The sequence below is a fragment of the Callithrix jacchus genome, chromosome 4, assembly GCF_049354715.1.
Source record: "Callithrix jacchus isolate 240 chromosome 4, calJac240_pri, whole genome shotgun sequence".
Taxonomy (NCBI): domain Eukaryota; kingdom Metazoa; phylum Chordata; class Mammalia; order Primates; family Cebidae; genus Callithrix; species Callithrix jacchus.
Window position 1 is genome coordinate 174,206,789 of NC_133505.1, and position 7,443 is coordinate 174,214,231.

Below are 7,443 nucleotides of genomic sequence, written 5' to 3' on the forward strand. Positions count from 1 at the left end.
GCAAATGCACCGATGTGTGGACACATCAATTTAGAATAATAATTCCTCTGGGGAAGTGGAAAGAGAACAGTCTTGGGACAAAAGCTACGCTATTTATACAATCATACATATGTAACATGCGTATGCAAATGCACCAATGTGTGGACACATCAATTTAGAATAATAATTCCTCTGCGGAAGTGGAAAGAGAACAGTGTTGGGACAAAAGCCACCTAGAATGTGTGCTTCAACTCAATATTTGATTTATTTATATTTTTACTTATTTTTCTCTGCTGACAAGAATATGAATGTTTTCTTTTTTAAAATATACGAAGCAAATATAGCTAAATGATACAATTTGATAAAGCTGAATGATGTGTAGACAGTTTTTCTTTATATCATTTTCTGCAAGCTTGAACTATCTCATAATAAAATCAACATTGCTTGTAAAAGCAAACTGGCGAAAGGGTACCCCACAGAGAGAGGATGCCTGACCTTCCCAGTGCTCCTTGGTCCTCACGCCAAGAGGCGATGGCGCAACAGGAAACTAGGATTTTCTTTTTTTTTTTTTTTTTTTGAGACAGAGTCTCACTCTGTCACCCAGGCTGGTGTGTGCAGTGGTGTGACCTCAGCTCCCGTGTTCAAGCCATTCTGCCTCCACCTCCTGAGCAGCTGGGATTACATGTCCCCACCACCACGCCTGGCTAATTTTTGTATTTTTAGAAAAGACAGAGTTTCCTCGTGTTGGTCAGGCTGGTCTCAAACTACTGACTTCGTGATCTGCCCACCTCTGCCTCCCAAAGTGCTGGGATTACAGGTGTGAACCTCTGCGCCCGGCTGGAAACCAGGATTTTCGTTATGGCTTCAATACCACCTGTTAGGTGGTATGAACCACAGGCCCACGCTGGGGATGCTGTGGAGCAGTGGGGCTGCCTGGTGAAGTGCTTCTGGGTCAGGCTGAATTTTGTTCCCCAGTGGCCATTTGCCTTTAAGGATGCTCACTTGGGCTGAACTAGATTTTCCAAGGCTTTCTCAAGTCACACCTTGCAGAGGAAACTGAAAGAGAACAGCATGGTTTCACAAAGTGAGTCAGATGTTCTGGTGCATCTACTAGAAAAACAGAGACAAGGTGAGAATCACAGAAGCTGATCCCAGGACCTTCAATGGGGCTCGGCCGGGAGAGGCAAAGCCCCCTGGGGTCTTCTGGCAGAATGAACCGCCTCCCATCTCCAGTCTCTCCCTGGCCAGGGTCTCAGCCATTCTCGCCTCATGGAAAACGGCTTTTCTTTTTCTTTGGGCACTTTTCATGACCGAGCTGCGTGGAAATACAAGCAGGTGGCTTCATCAACAAGTCTCTCAATCCGCTGTCTTTACCAACGCTGCCTCCACTGCAGGGGAAAACAGAGGGACTTAAATACATCTCCTAGAAAAAAAACAGGATGGCAGAATGATTTCCTGTTCCCAATCAGATAAAAATTAAAAATAACAAAAACCACACCTTTTCTTTTTTCTGCCTGGCAGAAAAAATAGATTTCAGATTGGCCTAATTTCAGTGAGTGCGATTCCTATCTGCTGCTTCCGTCTTTCCTCCCCGTCGCCGGAACTTAAAATAAATACCTTGCAAAGTAGTTTCTTTGCTTGTTTTATGGTTGTTTTTAAAATAAACAGTATGATTGGAGACATGAGGCAGAGCCTCACCAGACACGCTGGGGGGAGGCCAGAGCCACGTGCTCAAACCCCACTCCACATTTGGCCAGGTCCCATGGGAACGTTGACCCAGACACGGTTCCCTAAGGGAAGACTCAGCCCACTGATGCTTGGAACAGCTAAACAGATATTTGAGATGATTTCATCTAAACTTCTGGCTACTCCAACTTCCTGTCTATAGCACTCTATGGATTCCTTTAGAAAAACAGTTATTATTTAATTTCCTACTGCTTAGGTTATAAAAATAATATTTATTATAAAAATCTGTAAAGCACAGGTAAGTATAAGGAATATAAAAATTACAGGGAGCAATGTGAAGACATAGCCACCAGAGAGAGATTTCTTACATATTTTTTTTTTTTTTTTTTTGAGACAGAGTTTCGCTCATGTCACCCAGGCTGGAGTGCAATGGCGTGATCTCGGATCACCGCAACCTCCGCCTCCTGGGTTCAGGCAATTCTCGTGCCTCAGCTTCCCAAGTAGCTGGGACTACAGGCACGCGCCACCATGCCCAGCTAATTTTTTGTATTTTTAGTAGAGACGGGGTTTCACCATGTTGACCAGGATGGTCTCGATCTCTTGACCTCGTGATCCACCCGCCTCGGCCTCCCACAGTGCTGGGATTACAGGAGTGAGCCACCGCGCCCGGCACATAGGTTTCTTAAGACAGCTTCAAAGGTGTTTCTCTTCTTCACGAAACTGGTGGAAACTTATTAGGATGGTTGACAAATGTTCCTCCACCTTCCAGCCACGTGAGGCTGCACTTCACCTGCCCTGAGGGTACATGTGGCCATGTGGCGTGCTTCTGTCAACGATATTTGAGCAGAAATGTTGTGTGTTACTTCCAGAAGCGAACCTTAACAGCTAGTATACAACAGACTACATTGCTTCTCTTCTGCAGTGGTGATTGCAGAAGACAGAAAGCTTAGTTTTTCTCTACTGTGATCTTTATTCTAATTCATAAGTGCATTAGAATACTAGACTAGTGATTTGTTAGGGGAATAACAAATACCTTAGAAATCAAAACATAGATTTCTTTAAAGACATTTAGCTGCAGGCCAGGTGCGGTGGCTCACACCTGTAATTCCAGCACTTTGAGAGGCTGAAGCAGGTGGATCACCTGAGGTCAGGAGTTCAAGACCAGCCTGGCCAACATGGCAAAACTCTGTCTCTACTAAAAATATAAAAATTAGCTGGGCGCGGTGGTGGGCTCCTGAATCCCAGCTATTCAGGAGGCTGAGGCAGGAGAATCGCTTGAACCTGGGAGGCGGAGGTTGTAGGGAGCTGAGATCACCCCACTGCCCTCCAGCCAGGGCAATAGACCAAGATTCCGTCTCAAAAATCAATCAATCAATAAAATAAAGACATTTCATTTTCTATGTGCTTGTGCATATTTTGCACCAGTGGAAACACCACTGCCTACTGAGAAGAGTGGGAAAAAGCCGGGTAATTTTAGTGCCATGACTAATTTTGACATCACAGGCACTCTGAGGGGTCTTTGGTCAATGGACCGTATGTTTGGAGAAGAGGTCTTGTTTGCCCAGGCCGGAGTGCTGTGGCACAATCCTCGCTCAGTGCGGCTCAGAACTCCCGGACTCAGCCACTTCCCTGCTTCCACCTGTCACACAGCTAGATGGCCAGTATGCCCCAGCCTGCCTGGATTCTTTCTTTCCAGAGATGGGAAGAGGACATTTTTCTCTTAAAACAGCTGCCAACATTGAGGGCTTTCTGGAATTGGTCATAAGGTTGAGCAACCCGTCACTTCTCTGGTTCTTAAGGACATGAAGTGACATGAGCGTTTGAATCCCTCACCAATTCTCAAATTCCAAAGGCTTTAGTGCCAGAACAGCAGAGGTCTCTTTAAAAGCGTGGTTTTTTAAAGAGATATTGAATGCGCCCCAAACTTTTCCTCCAAGTTTGCCAATGATTGTCAAACCCTTCTATTAAACAAAAACAAATCATTTTATCAACTCTCCCTACTATCTAAGGGATCCCGAAATTAAATGTCGGGGCCCAGATGTGACGTGCAGCTTTCCCCGAGTATGAGTTGCTTGGAATCGTTTGCAAATCCTTCAGTCTCGGCAGTCCAGGGCAGCCCTGTAGGCTCTGAGGTCTACACGGCCCACCTCTGGACCAGGCCTGTCTAACGTGTACTTTAGTTGGGACGGATGCCACTGAAAGGAAGCTTTTGAATTATGTGATCCTCGCAGGGAAGCCTGGTTGCTTGATTCAGGTATTAGACCCACAGCTGAGGAAGCAGGTGAGTGAAAAATCTCACCGAACTGAACAGTCGCCTACTGTGAATGTTTCTTCCTAATTCCTATGCTCGTCCTGGACCCTAGCAGTACTGAAGTGATGCCCTACAAAGCAAGTCCAGACCGAGCCACCACAGCCTGAGCGCCCGAGTGACTGCCTGGAGCAGAGCCCCTGCTGACCCTGGGTGGACATGGAGCGTGAGTGACAAAGGGACCCTTGCTCAGGTCTGGCTGCTGGGCACCCTGGTCAGGCCAGCCCTTACCGCAGCCAACAACCCTGCAGGAGCCGGCCTCAGGTGACTCAGGTTCAGGCTGGGGCCCCTGTCCTGCCCGGCCCTGCCTGGTGGAGAGGCCTCCAGAGCTGCTCTCCTTTTCAGCTCCCAAGCATGCCAGGAGTGGGAGGAGGGGACGCAGCCTGTTGACCATTTAGGAAGAAACGTCCACTTCAGCTAAACATCTCAAGCCCTTCTCCACCATGCCAGCCCAGTTAAAATGTAGCCAGGCGCACCAAAGCAAGTCCCACAAAGAACCACAGCCCTCAGGACGCACTGTGTGCCAGGTGGTGAGGATTCACCCAGTCTGCAGGGCAGACCAACCATGTTCTCCTCGGAGAGCTGGAAAACCGATGCTCCAAAGCCCGGGAAGGGCGAGGAACACGGCAGCACTGGCAGCCAAGGGACAAGCTGCAGGCCAGAACCCAGGAGTCCACAGGCAGTGCTTCCTGATGCCCCGATGGAGACCGACTGGCTGGTGTTCAGGTGTGTCCTGAGTCATGGGAAAGAGCAGACACACTGCTTCCCCTGCAGCCACCTGGCTGGCTGGAGTCCTGGAGTTGGCGTACATGGGCAGTGCAGCGGGCGATGTGACTTCTCTCCTCCCTCCTCCCTCCTCCTGTCTGCCTCCTCCCTCCTTACCGCCGCTTACCCCTCCCTCCTCTCTCCTCCCTCCCTCTCTCCCTGCCAGCCCCATCCCTCCTCCCTCCTCAACCTGTCTCTCCTCCCTCCTCATGGCATCTCTCTTCCTCCTCTATCCTTCCTCTCTCTTCTTTCATCCCTCCCCACCCACCTGTCCTCCCTTCTCACCCTGTCTCTCTCCCTCCTCCCTCTTCTCCATCCCTCCTCCCTCCTTACTCCATCCCTCCTCCCTCATTCTTTCTTCCTCCTCATCCCATTTCTCCTCATTCTTCCCTCCTCACCTCGTCACTCCTTGTACCTCGTTCTTAACCAAAGGACACGGCCATGCTGCCCATGAGATCTGTGTTCTGCGTTTCTGTTTGGTTAGGTTTTTGTTCTGTTTAAAAACATTACAATTGAAACAAATTTCACTGAAAGAAATTCCCGACAGACAGAATGCTCTGGTGAAAGCGAAAGTGCTCAGAGCTGCCTGTAGCTGTGGGTGTGGGAGGAAGCAGTCCTGCATTTTCCGTAAGAACGCGGCCGCCACCTGAGGAAACAGCATTGCCGCAGTGAATCCAGCAGTGCCTCCGAAGCCCAAATGACTTCAGATCCCGTCTGCAGCAGGTGGCAGGCTTTTCTGGATTTGGTGGCTCCTGTGGCCTTTGTGGCTCCTGTGGCTTTTGTGGCTTTCATGGCTTTTGTGGAACATTCCTTTCCTGTTGGTCCCTGGTAACCTGGCATGTGTTAAATCCCAAATACTCTTTTTATCTTTAATGACGTTTAATTTGAGTGGGGTCAACATAAATCTATTGAAGGTTGTAGAACATTTATTTAAAGTGATATTTGTGCAAAATATACGTCCTGAGCAGAAGAGATTTTTCGACCCTCTGTTCTCAGCTAGGAAGGGATCTGAATAAAGTAAGGCCAGGTGCCCACCCAGGAAAACACTTGGCTTTCAGCTGTGTCACTGTTTTCCATGACTCCTGCTTTTAGTGGGGAAGGAGGGCTGTGGCCTTCCAGTGCTCGGCTGTGGTTTGCAGGCGTCCATGTCATCTGCACCTGCAGCCCAGGCTACTGCCACGCCCAGCAAGCCATCTTCCTGCACCTCAGACGACGCTAAGATCCCTCCTCTCCCATGTAGAACATTGTGGCAAGGAAGCCTGGTTTCTCTTCGCGTTGCTTGTCAGCCCACTGCTGTGAAAGTGCGTCCTTATCTGAGTCACCGCTGCATGGAAGCGGACTTGCTGCTCTCCAGAAACCAGGAACGCTGGCGGTGAGTCACCCCCACCAGGGAAAATTGACCCCGGGACGTGCGGCTCCTCAGGCCTGCAGAAACCTCCTGCTGGCCACCAGGTGGGAGAAACTCTGGGCTTGGCCGGCTTTCACGCATCCCAGGCAGCCTGGTTTAGACATGGATCCCACAGGTGACGCCCGTGAAGACTGAGAGGCTGCAGGAGTTTGTCTTCCTCCCGAACCACTGAGGGCCAGGACCTGCCACCTTCACACGTGTGGCCCTGGAACCAGGGGCACCAGCCACGGCCCCTGGCCACATCCGGCCCACGGCCTTTTCCTAAACAGGCACAAGTTCAGAATGGTTTTCACACTTTAAAGAATGCTTTATTTCTGTGTTATAAGAGGGACATGCACAGCCCATCGTACGCAGGACCCAGCATTTTTTATTCTTTATTTCCTGGCTTTCTTATAGACTGTTCCCCTTCATTCAACATTGTCCCTGGTTTCCTCCATCCATATTGGGATGAGAGGATTGTAGTTTTCTAAAATGGAATGTGCTGATTCTGTTTGACTTTCTCACGAGTGGCCCAGAGACTCATGTTTAAAATATTGAAAAAAAAATAGCATCTTGTGACACACAAAAATTATACCAAATTCAAATTTTGGTGTCCAGAAATAGTTTCCTTCGAGCCCAGCCCCTCCACCTGTCACGTGCGGTGTTTGTGTGTGTGTGACACAGGGCTGCTCTCATGCTGCGGCGGAGACTGTGTGGCCCAGGGAGCCCAGAACGCCCACTCTCGGGCCCACTATGGAGCAAAGTGCCAGCCCCTGGCACAGAATATGACAGGGACGCTCACATTCGCTGACACGCCCCAGGACGGGCTGCGCCCTGAGTCTTTCCTGTCTTGTTACGATTGTGACTGACTTCTGCTACATTATTGGATGTTTTCTTTTTTCTTTTTGAAAGTAATACACGTTTGTTAGAACAAGTAAAAAAAAAAGTAAGAGGTCTGTGTGCTGAAATCGTTTATAATGTCCCTCCTAACCTGCACTCCCCTGCTCAGAGTGACCCTGTTTCTAATCTGAGGGGCGGCCTCCGTGGTGAATCTTTGAGCAGATGTACAGGGTGCTGTTACTGATCTTTTTACGAAGAGTGAAATACATGTTACTCAGCAGCGTGTTTTATTTCACTGAATGATGAACATCACTCTTGATTGATTTGGATGTCATTGATTTATTACTTTCATAGATGCGCAAGATTCCACAGTGTGCATTTTACAGATGCACAGGACTTTCATAGATGTGTAAGATTCCACAGTGGGCTTTATACAGATGCACAGGACTTTCATAGATGTGTAAGATTCCACAGTGGG

The 7,443-nt window shown here is 48.8% G+C and overlaps 1 long non-coding RNA gene across 1 annotated transcript; it reads right to left on the reverse strand.

Annotated features, from left to right (window-relative positions):
* Positions 1–252: 252 nt before the first annotated feature.
* Positions 253–5,314, reverse strand: LOC144582372 (uncharacterized). Its single transcript, XR_013534958.1, has 2 exons — positions 5,137–5,314; positions 253–1,367 (listed from the first exon to the last, which is right to left on the reverse strand). It is a non-coding gene; the product is annotated as an uncharacterized LOC144582372 (long non-coding RNA).
* Positions 5,315–7,443: the final 2,129 nt, after the last annotated feature.